The sequence below is a fragment of the Peromyscus maniculatus genome, chromosome 15 (assembly GCF_049852395.1).
Source record: "Peromyscus maniculatus bairdii isolate BWxNUB_F1_BW_parent chromosome 15, HU_Pman_BW_mat_3.1, whole genome shotgun sequence".
Lineage (NCBI taxonomy): Eukaryota > Metazoa > Chordata > Mammalia > Rodentia > Cricetidae > Peromyscus > Peromyscus maniculatus.
In genome coordinates this window covers 82,477,706-82,495,326 of record NC_134866.1, presented here as the reverse complement: position 1 = coordinate 82,495,326, position 17,621 = coordinate 82,477,706, and the positions used below count along the sequence as shown (strand labels likewise).

Here is a 17,621-nt window from a genome sequence, read left to right as displayed (position 1 = left end):
CCACCATTGCTAGGTAACCAGAAAGTACCATCAGCCATCTCGAGAATAGTCATTTCTTGCTTGGAACATAGAAAGAGGTCCTCTTCATTGGATGTGACTCCTCTTGTCCCTAGTGAAGTCAGGTGGCCTGTTTTCAGCTGGCAAAGAGCTCTGTGCGTCTGCTTCCTAACACTGTCATAGTCGTGTTTGTGGGATGATTTGGCTAATTCCAGCTACCAGACTAGAAGTGTTGCTAAGACTGGGACTGAGTGCGCATGTGCCTCTCAATATGATTGACTAAATATTCCTGGTGTCTGTTACATGCTTTCTGTCTTGAGGATCCTGATCTGAATGAGAACTCATACAGCTTGGTTAGAGAGTGTTCTTGCTTCACTAAAAAAGATGCCATCTCTTTCTTGGGTCTTCTGGTTGCTACTCTGTTGTGGGGTATTTGTACACTGTGTGAAAAATGTGTTGCTGTGATTGGTTTAATAAAAAGCTGAACAGTCAATAGCAAGGCAGGAAGTATAGGCAGGACTTCCAGGCAAAGAGAGAGGAAGTAGAAGACGGATCAAGTTGGACACATAAAATGGGAGAGAAGTAAAAGCCATGTGGCAGAACGTGGATTAATATAAATATGGGTTAATTTAAGTTATAAGAGCTAGTGGGAAGCTGGGCGGTGGTGGCGCACACCTTTAATCCCAACACTTGGGAGGCAGAGCCAGGTGGATCTCTGAGTTCAAGGCCAGCCTGGGCTACAGAGTGAGTTCCAGGGCAGGCACCAAAACTACACAGCGAAACCCTTTCTCGGGGAAAAAAAATAGCTAGTGGGACAAACCTAAGCTAAAACCGAGCTTTCATAATAATAAGTCTTTGCGTCATTATTTACGAGCTGGCGGTCCAAAGAAAAATCCATCTACACCACTCTAGCAGTCATAAGGAGTAAGTGTCTGTAGGAACTGGTTACACAATAGTTTAGGAGTGACCTTACTACACACTCTACAAATTGACCAGAAAGCATTTGATTCTCAGAGGACCTGAATGCTTTAAAGAGGTACCTTTGGCGAGCTTGAGAATGGGAAGCTGAGACTTGAGAGTGTTTTTGTGGCTCAGGTAGGCGTGAACATTCGGGTGATTCTGCTCCTTGCTATACAAATATTTGCTTTCATAGTGTGGTTACAGTTATTAACCTTCTCATAGACTTTCTGTGGGCAGGAGGGAATCGTGACAATTGTTTTTGGAGCCAGACAGACCTGGAACTGAATCGCAGATCTAAAACTTATCAGTTATGATGCTTCACATTTGTAAACTTGGGGAAGTTGTTCTGGTTTTATAGGGTCATCCTGTAGGTCAAATACACCAGAGATCATAGTGTCTGGTAGAGAGGGCCATCCTGTGGGTCAAACACCCTACAGACCATAGTGCCTGGTACAGAGGGTCATTCTGTGGGTCAAACACACCAGAGACCATGGTGTCTGGTACAGAGCATGATCCCGTGGGTCAAACACACCAGAGACCATAGTATCTGGTACAGAGCATGATCCCGTGGGTCAAACACACCAGAGACCATAGTATCTGGTACAGAGCGTCATCCCGTGGGTCAAACACACTACAGACTATAGCGTCTAACACATTGCTCAATATGTAGGAGGTTCTAGTGAGACTTGTAATTGCCAACTTGCAGAAAGTGAAAATTGGTGGCTACATAAGGAAGAAATTTCAGTTAAAGTTGTCAACGAACTGTGAGATGGTGCTTAGCAAAACTGGGCACAGCTCTTATGCTCCCATGGAGAGACAATTTTAAGGAATGCTGGGGAAAGCTGAAAATATAGGCATCAGACGATTTCTGTACTGTCCCAAGATGTGGCTTTGTTAACGGCTGACATGAAACTGGGTGAATGCCGCAGCAGAACACGCTGTCCTAGACGGAGGCACGTAGATTATGGGTGTGTTGATCTTAAAAGGTCACTAGCAAGAAACTCGTGGTTTTCTCACCTCTGTTCCAACCTTTGCTTGTTCAGGGGCTTCTGCGTCAGCTGCAGGCTCTGCGGAGGAGAGAGAAGACAGATCAAAACACACCACCTCTGTCATGGAACAACGCTTCTGTTAAAAATTCTTGGTTTGAAAAACTGGGAGGGGAGAGCTCATGGGTCTAAGGCCCTCCCTGCTCCTTAGAAGCTCCAAGAAACACCGCAAGGGGGCAGGCTCATTTCGGTCTCATATTAGATTCACAGGGGAGTAAAACAACAGTTGGAGGTCTGATTCTCCCATCAGACCAGTTAAATACACACTTTTAGGAAAGGGACCTGGATATTCACATGAACAAACAAAACAAAAACCTGGGTAGGTGATTTGAATGTCACTGGGTTAAAAAAAAAAAATCTCCACTGGCCTGGCTTTCTGAACACTTATCACACTACAGAATTCCATGAGCTTCGCTGCAGGGCAGAGGAAGAGGGAGTTAGACATGAAAGCCTTGTGTCTCTTCAGCTTTGACGTATTTGGTTGAGGCCATTGATCTCAGGCCTTTTTCTAACATCACCTGGAATAGGGAGCTCATTGTTTTTTAAAACTATTAAAACCCCCAGAGGAGGTGAAGTGGAGGGTTCTCGGAATGGGATGTCAAGATGTGTCATGTTAAATTCTTAAGTTTTTAGGAAATGCTGTTCGTGGATTGCTTCCCTGGGGCCCGGTGGTTTGGCAGCTTTTACACTCAGCACTTAGCTGCCCATCCCACTGGGGAGCCTGCTTCTGGGCTCAGGAGGCTGCAGACTCATCCGCAAGCTGTTGATGCCTCTTCTGAGTGGTCTCCAGTCGTGTGTGGGTTACTGAGTTTCTGGGGCCCACTTCACAGCTGCAGGGCAGGAGTGTGTTAGAACTAAGACTCTAGAGACACGGAGCTCAGAGGAAGCTGAGGCCAGAGGAACCATCTGGAGATGCACATAGGCTTAGGCAGGTACACCTGCTCAGTGTAGCACATCCCCATATTCTTCAGCTTCCTCTCATTTCTTCATTCATTTATTCCCATTCTGTTCTTTTTTTTTTTTTTTTTTTTTTTTTGAGACAGGGTTTCTCTGTGTAGCTTTGCGCCTTTCCTGGAACTCACTTGGTAGCCCAGGCTGGCCTCGAACTCACAGAGATCCGCCTGGCTCTGCCTCCCAAGTGCTGGGATTAAAGGCGTGCACCACCACCGCCCGGCTCCTATTCTGTTTTATTCTCTTTCTCTTTTCCTTCTCTTTTGAGCTTCCTTTTGACTATGCCTCCCCCTATTTCCTCTTGTTCTTTTCTTTTCCATTTTGTGATCTTGAGGCTTGTGTCTTTAAGCCTTTGTCTCAAACTCATCCCATTTGGGATTAGATAATGTTGGACAATCAGGCTGTGGAAACAATTTGAAGGAATATCTTGTGGCATCTCAGGAGAAAAGCATCGCTCACCTAAAGATTGACTATTATTTGCCCAGCTAGATGAAAACAAAACCCAAATCATACCTCTGATCAATCTATTTGGAACCATGGGGCTTCAAAAAGAGAACATTTCCTCCTCCTCATATGGATCTTGTATTTGAGATAATATCGTCTCCGCTAACATTTTAGAAGGAAACTCTGTTAAAGTGACATGTATTTATCCCTCATACATTACCAAACCAATCCCCATAAAAACACCCAAGGCTACAATGCAGACTGAAACATACTTCAGCTATTCCTTTGTGTTCTTTTCCTTATCCATCCTGGAGCGAGAAAACACTCAGATACTTCTCTGTAAAGACACAAATCTGTCTCCCGGACCCCACAGGAGCTTGAGTCAAGGCTGGACTTGAACTCCTTAAGTAGTTTAGGATGACTTTGAGTTCCTGCTTCTTTGAGTTCCTCATGTGGGAAGGACACAGGATCCTGTACAGTATGAGACTACGGAGGGACTACTGAGTCTTTTCCGATTAAAACCCAAGAGAACGTGGGCTGTAGTCCACAAAGGAAACAGTCAACCGAGAGTGAACTGACACACAAGATAAAGCCTGAGAGAAAGCAGAAACCATTTGAATACCCTAGCTGACTTGGACAACTAGGCAGGGCTGTGGACGAATAAGTGAGAATAAATGCCGAGGGTTAAACTATGTCTCCCTCCCCCAAAGATGTGTTGCAGTCCTAGCTTAGGAACTGGGAAATGTGACCTTATTGGAAACAGGGCTTTGCAGATGTATTCTGAACAGACTGATATGAGGGTATAGAAAACTAGAGTTAGAGGTCCTCTCAAGATGGCACACATCACAATAGCAAGAGAAGAAGCACAGAGACAAGAGGGATGTGTGAAGACATACAGATACACACACACACACACACACACACACACACACACACACACACACACGTCATGTGACAAACCAAGAAATTCCAGGGATTGCTGGGAAGTGGGAGACAAGGAATGGAGAGGAGGAGCCTTCAGAGAGATCGGGGATTGATGATTCCTGAATCTCAGAATTTTTAATCTCCAGATCTGTGAACGATAGATCCTGGGTGATGATTCCTGAAACTCAGAATTTATTTATTTTTTTTGAAATTGGCTAATTGTATTCTTAGGCATGAAATGACTGAGCTAAAGAGACACCCTGCTCATAGCAAAAACAATGAAGATCATAATTACATAAATCATAAAGGTCTGTGGTACAGGAATATATATATATATATATGTGGGGGAAGGAAAGGGTTTATTGGGCTTCATCATTACAGTCCATCACTGAAAGAAGTCAGGACAGGAACTGACACAGGGCAGGAACCTGGAGGCAGGAGCTGATGCTGAGACCATGGAGGAGTGCTGCTTACTGGCTTGCTCCCCATGGCTTGCTCAGTCTGCTTTCTTTTATTTATTATTTATTTATTTATTTATTTATTTATTTATTTATTTATTTATTTATTTATTTGTATTTATTTATTTGTATTTATTTTCTATTATCAGCTTTATACAGTACAAATTCTTATCCTAATAGTGAAATATTTCACTGAGGCTTGCCCAGTAATTGAGTAAAACCAAAACTTATTATAAGCTACAGTCATCCTAGGGTCCCTCCTGCTATATACCCTCCCTGGTTCTGTGGTTCTGATTGTTCTTTGCTTTTCATCTAATATCCACTTAGGAGTGAGTACATACCATGTTTGTCTTTATGAGTCTGGATTACCTCACTCAGAATGATATTTTCTAGTTCCATCCATTTGCCTGCAAATTTCATGCTGTCATTGTTTTTCTCTGCTGAGTAGTACTCCATTGTGTATATGTACCACATTTTCTTAACCCATTCTTCAGTTGACAGGCATCTAGGTTGTTTCCAGGTTCTGGCTATTACAAATAGTACTGCTATGAACATAGTTGAGCATGTATCTTTATGGTATGAGCATTCCTTGGGTATATGCCCAAGAGTGGTATGGCTGGGTCTTGAGGTAGATCGATTTCCCAATTTTCTGAGAAACTGCCATATTGATTTCCAGAGTGGCTGTACAAGTTTGCATTCCCACCTACAGTGGAGGAATGTTCCCCTTGCTACTCATCCTCTCCAACATAAACCGTCATTAGGAAACTCAGAATTTTTAATCTCCAGAACTGTGAACGATAGATCATGGGTGACTTCAGCCATCAGATGTGCCACATGTTTTGCCATGGCAGCCCTAGAAAATTAGTGCAATGAATACACACAAAACAAAAGGTGGGAAAAGGACTCTTCCTGCCTCCCTCCCTCCCTCCCTCCCTCCCTCCCTCCCTCCCTCCCTCCCTCCCTCCCTCTTTCCCTCCTTTTCTGCCTTCCCACCTCCCTGCCTCCCTCTCTCTCTCTTCCTCCCTCCCTCTCTCTCTCTCCCTTCCTTCCCTCCCTCCCTCCCTCCCTCCCTCCCTCCCTCCCTCCCTCCCCTCCCTCCCCCTTTCTCTCCCTGCCTCCCTGCCTTAAACTGCAGGGAGAATAGCAGCTTATCTAGGCCAGGGGAGCTGAGCATGGCATAACACAAGACAGAGTTGTCAAGAATTTAATATTCATAATCCTATAAACATTGATGATTGCTCTTAGCAAAATTTGGAAGTATATGTATGTGGTGGGACTGTGTGTGCAGGTGAACAGGCACATATGAAGTCATCTCCCATGGTGCAAAATATATAATGCTGAAACGGAGAAGTCAAGAAGCCGCAACACAAACATCTTAGAGTTACAAGGGTAAAGAGGAGACGGGATTGCTTGGACCCATGTTTGTGGGAACAGGATTTGTAGAATGACTTATATACTATGTGCACAAGTAACTTTGATATGATGAGAAGTTGCTTTAGGAAGAATTCTTGAGTCCTGATGGCTCAGCAGTTAAGCGTGCATACAGCTCTTGCAGAGGACCTGAGTCTGGTTCCCAGCACTTGTATGCGATGGCTCATAACCAAATGTAATGCCAACTGCAGGGGATTGAATGAGCTCATCTGGCCTTCTCAGGAAACTGCACTTCCATACATCACCCATTCCCCTTACATGCAATTAAAAATTAAAATAAAGGGCTGAAGAGGTGGCTCAGAACTTTGGATCACTGATCACTGTTCTAGAGGTCTCAGGTTCGATTCTCAGCACCCATATAGTGGCTCACAACCATCGGCCGCTCAACTTGCAGGGAACCCAGCACCCTTTTCTGGTCTCTGATGGCATCAGGCACACATGCAGGAAAAACATCCATGCACATAAAATAAAAATAAAAACGTTGTCATGTAAAGCTAAAATAAAGTAAAAGAAAGAGAAGAATTCTTAATTTTTTTTGATGTGCATTGGTGTTTTGTCTGCATGTATGTCTGTATGAGTGCGTCAGATCTCCCAGAGCTAGAATTTCAGACAGTTGTGAGCTGCCATGTGGGTGCTCTGGAAGAGCAAACAGTGCTCTCAACCACTGAACCATCTCTCCAGGCCTCCAAGAAGAATTCTTAAATTTATGAAATCAACTCTAGAAATGAGGAATGTGCTGACTTCTGAGACAAAGTTTGAACTTAGATATATTTTTTGGGGGGAGGATGATGGTTAATTTCTCTGTTCCCTAGGCCTGGGGAAGGGCTGGGTAAAGTTGTTCCCCAAAGTCTTCACATCTCCCCTCCTCCCACATTCGAATTCTACTTTTATAAAAGAATAAAAGCACCCATTATTCTGTTGGTAATAACTGTGGTAAAACAATAAGGTTCATTTAAACAAGGTTTTTTTTTTTTTTAATTGAAACTTATAAGGGTGAAACTTTGGGTAAACTTGATATTTTAGAAAAAAAAATTTATTACATATTACATTTGTTGATAGTGTGTCTGCAGGTGTGTGCATCACAGCCCCAAAGTGGAGGTCAGAGGACAATTTGTAGGACTTGGTTTTCTTCTACTATGTGGGTCCAAGGGATGAAACTCATGTCTTCGTCAGCCTTGGTGGCGAGTGCCTTTATCTCCTAAGCCATCTCGCTGGTCCCCCATAAGTACGACTTCTGGGGGTGGGAGTTCCAGGAGCCATTTTGTTTACCTAGGAATCAGTAAGCTGGCAGTATTTGGCATCCTGCAGAGGCCTGGTCCAATTCTTAGTTCTCAAGGACCAAGGATTCAGCCTGTACTGCCACATTTTGCCATTAGAGGGCAGTGCAGCCGCGAGTGCCCAGGAAGGAGGGGGAGAAGGAGAGGATGCTTAGCACCTGGAGAGTGGGAGGAAGTGTCTCGCAGTGTTTGCACTCGAAGCATCTCAGTAGCTAGATACTTCACTGGGCACAAATGGCGTGTCCTCTTCTAAATTTCGTGCGAATCCGAAAAGGCAGTGACTTCGATCTTAATGCATGTTTTATGGCCACCTATTTCGCTTTGGGCTGGAAATTTACTAGGAAAACGAAGAAAAAAGGCAAGAATAACTTTAGATGGGCACATCTCCATTTCCCCACTTTTGCAATAGGTCTGGTACATGCTCTGAAAGAGCACAGTGCCGGCTGAAACGTGCGCTGTTTCTTCTCTATTATTCTAAAATAGATGTGTTTCTCTCACGCATGGATGGACCATTTACCCCTGATTTGTATCTCTGGGACAAATCTGACTCGTTAGCGCCGTTATTTGTAAACTGCTAACCTGGCTCCCGGTGCTCTTGTAACGCTGTCTTGATGGGTTGCTGTGAAAATGTGAAGCTGCCTGTCAGGCAGGAAAAATTATGTAAAAATGATGTGGGTATAGAAAATGGAATCGACAAAATGTAATAAACTCCCCCTGGGCTGAAGAGCCGCGCTGCATATGCAATGAAGTGCTTTAGGATTACGTCACCTTTTATATAACATCTGGCAGTGACTTTTATTTCAGAGTTAATTTGAAGAAGCCAGGAGCTTTTTTTTTTTTTTTTTTTTTTCCTTCTCCCTCCCCTCCCAGAGCCTGCCTTTATCTGAAAGAAGAGAAAGGAACAGTTCATTTTGCATGCAAAGAAAACCAGTGTGGCTAGATTATTCCCTTGGGGTAATGAAGAAAGGAAAAAAGAAATAATAATTTAAAAAAAAAAGGTCAGGTGAATAAAGCCGAAGGAATTCTTAGTGAAACTGGACCGATGCAAGCTACCACACAGGTAACCTGGGTGCCTCGGCCCTCCCTTTCTATCTCCTCTGCCCTTGCTTGGTCCGGCTACATACACCTGAGCCAAGGATACCACGGTTTGTCTGTAAATATTTGATTCAAAGTGAGGGCTTATAAAAATGGCCAGGATGATTACAGAAAGTCCTTCAGTTTCCTCCTTAATCCTTTGAGAAGAAAGCCATCCCTCCAAACAACACCTGCCTTCTAGAAACACGAATCTATCACGGTATTCATAAGGCCAGCTCACCTCTTTTTCCCGGTCTATACCGACAGTGGTGAAGGTCTATGGAATGGAATCCCCTCTCACGAAACTGAGGGTTTGGGAGGGTTGGGGAGCCTTTTTGCATTTCTCTTTACTCCCCTTGAAGCTTCTCTGCCCAGCTTGTCTCGGCACAGCCTGGTCTTTGCTGAACTGTGTTTGATGACCTCACTGTCCCCTTCACGGTGCATTTTGAATCTTCCGTCCTTACTAACCCCCACCCCCACATGTCCTTTTCTGAATCTCAAGGCCATGCCTACAATTCAGACCAGGTATCCTCTTACCTTTTGCAGCTGATGACTTTCCAACAGCATGTTGGAAAGTTAGTGGGATGTTTCAAAGTCAAACAATGGATTTGCATATTATAAGGGAGAATGTGTTCTCCAGGAGCTGAAGTAGATGATGAAATCCCTAATTATGATTTCTGCCAGTACCGCCTCCCTCAGGCCTTGGCAACCCTGTGGGTGGGTGAGAACAGGCACATGGGCTGGAGTGGGCGGCAACTGCCAGTCGTTGTGGGCTGAGGGAAGTTAATCCAGGAATCTCTCTTTCTAAGACGTGGCTCTTCTTGTAAGCCCAGCTTCACAGGGCAAGGAATGTGCTGCAGGGTCTGGATGTTACCCTACCTCCGAGGACAGTCGTGTGAGAGCCTGTGAGATGATTGGCATCGCACCAGAGGACATGGTGTACTGAGTGGACATGGGTAGAGTGTTGGAGTAGGTGGGGCCAGCCAGAGGACACTTGAGGGTTGATGATCTCACGTGGGCTAGCAAACTCTAGGATCCCTGGCCAGGAATGCTGAAGTCTTTCAGGCAAGGAGTCATCTTGGCTTTGTCAGTGGGGACTTTGTATCTGGCAGGGTGGGAAACAAGTTATGTTTACCCTCCTCCCAGAAGCCATGGCTGCTGGTCATGGGTAGCTCTATTGTTTCTCTGAGGTAATTTAGATTGAATTTTGAGTAAAGTCTGGAGGTGTCAGTGTGTTTAATATTTGATGCTGTGGTATGTAGACTATGAATTGTTGCATGGCATACTACCCCGGAATGCAGTGTTAGCATAATTATCTTTTAATTGTATGCCATCAGTTTGTGGGTCAGAATCTTGAGCCAGTGTTCAGCTGGGCAATTTAACCAGAGTGACTTAGTGGTCTAGTGTGGACCAAAGGGTCCATGATGGGTTCACTCATGTGACTGGTGTCTTACATAACTCGATACAGACTTTGGACCATTTTCTTTCTTCAGGACCTCTCCACAGGTTCTCTCTGGAAGAACCATTGGGATTTTACACAGTGCCTCACTCAGAATTTGGCCAGCTCTCTTAAAGACTAGGCATAGAATTGGCATTGTACCAACTCTATCATACTTCTGTGGTCAAATCCATCACAGGGCAGCCCAGAAAGTAACAAAACAAATGCTGTCTCCCAAGGAAAGGCGTGTCAAAGACTCTGTAGCTGCCTTTGACCTGTGGGGTGGGAGTTGCATAAACACAGAACGTATGAGGATGGGCAAGAAGCTGAGATCTTCCCTGTCTGTGCTGCTAGCAAAGGGTCAGTTTCCCCAGGGGAGTGGGGGGGGGGGCGGGGATGGGAGAGCTACTCTACCTTCTCCTCCACCTGAGGACGGTGTTCCAAAGGAAGGTTTGGGAAGGGTTCTCATTTTCTCCACAGCTGTGCCAGTGAGAACCAAGCAACAGATTCTGCAGGCTTGAAAGCCTTTCAGAGTCTTCTGTTTGTACAGAGCAGGACAAGGAAGAGCTAGAATTAGTTCCTTAAAATTCTGGTCGGACTACATTTAATTTCTTTTGTCGATAAATTCTATATAATATACAGAACACAGCAAACTCGGGAATAGGAATGTTGCTTCCTGACTGTAGCCACCGCACGATACTGGCAGCCATTGGAAGGGACTTCTTTTCATCACTCATTTAATAAATCAACTTTCCTCCTCCCTTCTCCTCCCTTCCTCTCTTCTCCCCACTCTTCTCCCCTCCCCTCCTGCCCTGTCCCTTCCTTTTCTCTCTCCTCATCTCCCGAACCCCCATGTGTGAGAGCACACACACACATACATAGGCGCACACACACACACACACACACACACACACACACACACACACACACACACACACACGGGCATGTACGTGCCAGCTGAGTCCGGATACTGATGTCAGTTTTCTTTCCTCTATCACTCTCCACCTAGTATTTGGAGACAGCCTCTCCCCCAGAACCTGGAGCTTGTTATTTTGGCTGAATTGGCTGTCCAGTAGCTCTGGAGATCCACTCATCTCTGTCTCCCAGTGCTGCTCTCTGCAGACATAGATGTATGTTAGGTACCATTTTCGGCTTTTACATTTGAGCTGGGAATCTGAATTCAGGTTCTTCATGCATGAGCAGCAGATAGATACTTTATCTATAGAACTATCATCCCAATGCCTCGATTAATTTTTGAAAAGAGAATATACACATATAATATAAACTTTAGGAGAAAATAGGGCGTGGAATAAAAATCTCTCTCATATTCTTATTCCCCAGTCTCCCAGATCTCTTTCTTTGGGCCAGCCAACTCTTTTTTTTTTTTTTTTATATATCCTTCTGGTCAAATTCTGTACATATACAAATACTCTCTTTCTCTATTTATGCATATATATGTATAAATATATAATGGTAGGATACAATTATGTATCTTTTCCCACACAAATAGATGCATATTGTCTTTCCTTCTGTATCCTGATTTTTCATCAAATAGTTTGTTAGAAGCTGTCTCAGACCACTGAACATAGATTAACTTAGTTTTTTTTTCTGAAAGCTATATGGTATTCTGTTGCATGTGCAAATACAATCTTTTTCAAAAAATCAGTTTTGTGTTACGGATGTTTTAGATTTGTTCCAATCTTTTGCTATTATAAGCAACATCACAATGCATAGTCTTGGGCATGCATATTTGTACATATGTGCAACTATATCTAGAAATGAAATTATGGGTTTGGGAGTAAAAGCATTGTAATTCTTCCAGCGATTACCAACTGATCCTCCTTAGAGACTCCATTGCTTTCCATTTCTCTGTTCGGCTTTTGTTGTAGATATTGGGATTACTAATGGAGATTTGCTTTGAGGAAGTCATAGGTGAAAAAAAAAGTTGCAAGACTGAAGAAGGAAAGGATTGAATTTGCCTTTTTATATCAGCTTGCATTTTATGAGATTTCTAAGTACTTTACCAAAACTCCTGGCAAAGTAGACCTATGCCAGACATTCCTTGCTAAGGGGACGCATGCCACATGGAGAAATGGGAAGTCTGGACTCGGGGTAGAAAGAATCTGTTCTAGGCGAACATTGCCAGGACTCACTGTGGGAACCTGATTCAGCCCATTATCCTTTCCTTGACCTCAGTTTTCCTATTTGTCAGATGAGCAGAGAGATGATCTCCAAATTTATTTGATCTTTATCAAACTCTTTTTACTCTTTACCATACAACAGGAAGAATTGTACAGGAATAGCTACAGAATTTGTAAGTCCTGTACAAAATGAAAATGTGAGGTCTCCATTTAGAAACTTAATTATTAAAAGTTTCACAGTGGCCACAGAAGAGCATTAGGACAACTATTGGTCCTCCAAAGGGTGCGGGTCCTGTGCACCTGCTGTGGTGATAGGTTCACGAGGCCAGCCCTGCTCCCATGGAGATTCTTTCTTCTAGTTCCTCCTAAGTATTTGGTAGTGGTTTGACAGCCATGCATCTGAGATACTGTATTAGATGACTTATTGCTGTGACAAATACTCAGAGAGGAAAGGTGAGGGAGGAAAGTTTTCCTTTTGGCTCACAGTTCGGAGGACTCAGTATGTGGTTGTTTGCTCCATTGTTGTGGGCCTGTGTGAGGCAGAACATCATGGCGGCAACCATGGTTACCAGGAAACAGAGGGTCAGAGAGGAACTCAGGACAAGATGCAACGGGCAGAGACAATTCTCCAGTGACCTACTTCTTCCGGTTAGGTACCATCTCTGAAATTTCCACCATCTTCTAGGATGCCATTAAATTAGGACTCCATGAGTGGATTTATTCACTGATTAGGAGAGCTCTCATGATCCATTTATGCCTCAATGATTAGTCTTTTCACGGGGAGACTGTAGATGTAACCAACCGTCTTATTAAATAAGAAACACAGAAACAATGTAAAAGAGAAAGCCGAGAAGTCAGAGCTCAGAGCTAAAATCTCACCCTTCCTCCTGCTGTCCCAGCTTCGCGAAAAGAGACCTACTTCCTGTCGGTTCGTATTTTTAAAGTATGTTGTTCTGCCTTCTCATTGGTTGTAAACCCAAACACATGACTGCCTCGTCACTGTCTGAATGTACAGCCCCCTAGGTCTTAAAGGCATATGTCTCCAATGCTGGCTGTATCCCTGAACACACAGAGATCTTATGGGATTAAAGGCGTGTGCCACCACCGCCACACTCTTGCTATGGCTCTAATAGCTCTGACCCTGAACACACAGATATCTATGGGATTAAAGGCGTGTGCCACCACCGCCACACTCTTGCTATGGCTCTAATAGCTCTGACTCCCAGACAACTTTATTTATTAACATACAATCAAAATAATAATTCAGTACAATTAGATTATCACCACATTTTCCCTTTTCTATTTTAATAAAAAGAAAAAGAAAGCAAAAGGTTATAACTAACAAAAGAAAAACTATATACAAAAGTACAATAACTATATAGAATATATACAAGTAATAAATACCTAAACAGGTATTTGACAAATCAGAGAAAATAATTCCATTATCTATCCTATTTTGGTAAATCCAAGATGTATCTAATGCACTTTCTATCCTAATTAATTTTCAACTATAACTAACTAATCTTCAACCATAACTAACTAATCTTCAACTCCCTCAGAGACCCAAGAAGGGAATAATATTAGCTAACAAAAATAAAAACAGGAAGTGCATGCAAGCAACTTCCAAAAAATTTTGTGAGTTGACAGAAACAGCCAGCTGCCTGGGCAGTCACCTGAGGTTTCTCCGCAGTGTTGGGGCATCATCTTCAGCCTATAGGTTTAGTGTATCTGACAGACTCATTTGTGAAGTAGGATGTACACAAGGTCAACAGTTCAACCTCACATTGGGTGAGAGCAGTCCACGTACCAGAAACACCTGAATTCCACTAGTGTCCTGTCATGATTCAGGATTTTAAATTCTGGAAATTGTTGACAGTTTTTTAATTCAGCTGTCCATTCTTCTTGGCTGTGTATATATGGCTTCATCTCAGCATCCCCTTCTTCTCCACATCCCTCTATTAAATGCCAGTCTACTTTTGAGAGGCATGAGCTTTCAGCTGCTGTTCCATTGTACAACAGAATCCATCGGCCCTCTGCCTGTTAAGCTGCCTTCGAAGAAAAGGGCACCGTACCTTTTCCGGATGCGAAGGCCACTTCAGGGATGGGGCCATATTGTCCTGGCCTCAGAAGATGCCTTTTGATAAAGCCATAACCACACTTGTTTTGGCAAGAATCAGTAGTCCCTTGTTTCGTGATCTGTCTGTCCATTTTGTCCTGTTGATTCGAGGATACTTTGTTGTCCAGTGGCTAACTTTTGCCAGAATGAAAGTTGACTCCATATGCAGTTTCTTCAATGCCCATATTTTCTCTAAAGTAGATTGGTACTGCCAGGAGCCGACATGTCTCAAAAAAGAAAAATTTTCTAAGTTATTAAAACATTTTAAATGCCATATTCTGTAGATCTCTGAAGGGTTTGAAGATGACCTGTCTAAAACATCTCTGCTCAATTTTTAAAACATATCTAATATGACTACAAGTTCTATGATAATGTCTAACTACTAGCTTTCATTTCTTTATATCCTAATAGTTGATAATAATAACATTCAAGGATCAGAAATTTGCATTACATTGTTAAATGGATGGAATAAATACAATTAGAAATATACATATAGCATTTTCTAACAATATCAGTTTCAAATTTGTGTACAATATAAAACAATTCAATCCAATGTAAAGTATTTAAAATTAGTAATTGTCTTTTTCTTTTCTTTCTTTCTCTTTTTTTTTTTTAAACAAGAACCTTAAATCTAATCTCCTTTGCTTAGCCTTTTTCCTAACCCTTGACAATAACTTGTAACCAACCCCCCTAAATACTGAAAATTATCCCAGACCCAAAACCCATTAAAAAGACCAAAAAACCACCCGCCCCACACCACCTCTTTGGGAATGTGGGCGTCGTATTCTTAAAATTGCTTCCTGCTGGGTATGGGCGAAGTTTTCTTTATCCTGAAAGAAAAATTTTAGGTTAATTGTCAAATTCTAGGAGAGGTAACTATATCCTTCATTATCCAGTCTGTGTATAATGCCAAAGTTGAGGGTTTATCTCAAGTCCTTATTCAAGTAGTCTTTGAGACTGGATCATCTCAGCTAGTCATCTCAAATTTGCTCTGAGCACCTTGTAGTTCAAAGCTGATCTATGGATGATGTTTGTCAGCTTAATGATATTATTATTGTCCACGTGGAATTGTTGTTGTTGTGGGGCCCCATCTTCTTTCTGGAGACTTCAGTTGATGTTAGGCCTGGCCATGATTTCCTGCAGAAAACTGATAAGAGACTCGAACACAAAAACATATATATGCAGCTAGCCTTTTTTCTAGAATTAGTTAGTACTCTATGTGACCATTCATATCTTAACAAAGTTTAAAATGTATATATATATATTAATCTTGTAAATTTTGATATAAAATTTATACTTTGAGAAAAGTTTAAAGAATCAGAATAGAATCAAAGAGTTGAGATTAGTAATAGAATAGTCCCTTAATTAATTTTGCTTTTGTCCTGTACCATAGCAGAAGATGGCTCTTATTCTGGCATGATACAGGGAGTTTGCATTTTCCTTTTAACAACATGCTTGATTTTAAAGAAGGAGAGAGCCATTCTCCAACTCCAAAGTCAGCTTTAAATTTTAATTGAACTGGGACTATTAGAAAACCAAGAGTGTTAAATCTTTAGAGAAAAGCAGAAACAAACATTTAGGAAGACATAAAATTTTTTTAGATAATATATACCCATACACCGTTTCACTCTGTTTCTTGGGATAGATGATTTGTCCCTTTTCTTCAGTTGTCTCATTTGTCCAGTGTTCTTCAGATTCCTTAACCTTCATTCTCCTAAAAGACAAAAACAAAAACCTTTCCCCAAGACTAATTTTGGGGATGTTCCTTTTTGGCAAGTTATTATCTGATGAAATGAAAAGGCATGTTTTATTGATACAAGTTAGTTTAAATTGGATGTTCATGCTGGTTGATGAACTATCACCTCCTCTAATTAAGAGGTCTCTCTTGTTCAAATCGAACCTTTATCAATTTTGATGGTACCCACAGCTTATCTTCTCCTGTAGAAACAAAAGCAAAACCACGTCCCCAATGTAATACATACCCTGGTTTCCATTCTGAGGTCAGCACATCCTTAAAGTATATAGGCTGATTTAATTCTGTAGTTTTTTCTATTATCCAATGTCTCTCTGCAGCTGTTGTTCCTTTCTCATTGGCATTCAGAAAATTCAAAGTTAGAAGAGCATTATGCAGTCTATTTCTGGGGGTTTTTGTTACCCATTTCTGTTTATTTAGCATATCCTTTAGAGTTCTGTTTGATCTTTCTATAACTGCTTGACCTGTAGGATTATGTGGTATGCCTGTAATATGCTTTATATTGTAATAAGCAAAAAACTGTTTCATTTTAACAGAGACATATGATGGAGCATTGTCAGTTTTGATTTGTGCAGGTATACCCATGATGGCCATAACTTCTAGCAAATGAGTGATTACAGAATCAGCTTTTTCAGAACTCAAAGCAGTTGCCCATTGAAATCCTGAATAAGTATCGATAGTGTGGTGTACATATTTCAATTTTCCAAATTCTGCAAAGTGAAACACATCCATCTGCCAGATTTCATTTCTCTGAGTACCCTTTGGGTTACATCCTGCTGGTAATGGCGTCTGATTGTAGAAGGAACAAGTAGGACATTTCTTTACTATTTCTTTGGCTTGTTGCCAGGTTATGGAAAAATCCTTTTTTAAACCTTTACTATTAACGTGATGTTTTTTATGAAATTCTGAGGCCTCCAGCACATTTCCTATCAATAATTTATCAATTTCATCATTGCCTTGTGCTAGAGGGCCGGGCAGACCAGTATGGGATCGAATGTGAGTTATATATAAAGGATGATTCCTTTTCCTGATTGTATCTTGTAATTGAATAAATAGTGAAGTTAATTCTGAAGCATCAGGGATAAATTCTGCAGTCTCAATATGTAACACCACTCTTTCAGCATACTGAGAGTCAGTTACTATGTTGAGAGGTTCTGAAAAATCCATTAATACCAACAGAATAGCATACAATTCTGATTTTTGCACTGAATTATACGGACTTTGAACCACTTTACTTAAATTTTCTGATTTGTAACCTGCCTTTCCTTCTTTGTTGGCATCTGTATAAAATGTACGAACTCCAGATATGGGTTTTTGCCGTACAATTCGAGGCAAGATCCATTCAGCTCTCTTTATAAGATCAATTCTATTGCTTTTGGGATATTTGCTGTTAATTTCTCCCAAAAAATTACTGCAAGCTCTTTGCCAAGGTTCACTTTCTGTCCATAATTTTTCAATGTCCTCCTTAGTTAATGGTACGACAATTTCTGCTGGGTCTATGCCTGCTAATTGACGAAGTCTCATTTTTCCATTGTAAATCAAGTCAGAGATTTTTTCCACATAAGTTTTTAATTTTTTATTTGGTTTATTTGGTAAAAATATCCATTCCAA

The 17,621-nt window shown here is 41.8% G+C and overlaps 1 long non-coding RNA gene across 3 annotated transcripts in view; it reads left to right on the top strand.

Annotated features, from left to right (window-relative positions):
• The window catches only part of LOC107401915 (uncharacterized), a 45,457-nt gene that overhangs the window by 12,944 nt on the left and 14,892 nt on the right, over positions 1-17,621 (top strand). Inside the window, exon 1 of one of the 3 annotated variants that reach the window (XR_013044846.1) lies at positions 8,394-8,548. The exons of the other annotated variants lie outside the window; for them this stretch is intronic. This is a non-coding gene — a long non-coding RNA (uncharacterized LOC107401915). Of the gene's footprint in view, positions 1-8,393; positions 8,549-17,621 lie in introns of those variants that run through there. 3 annotated transcript variants of the gene reach the window in all.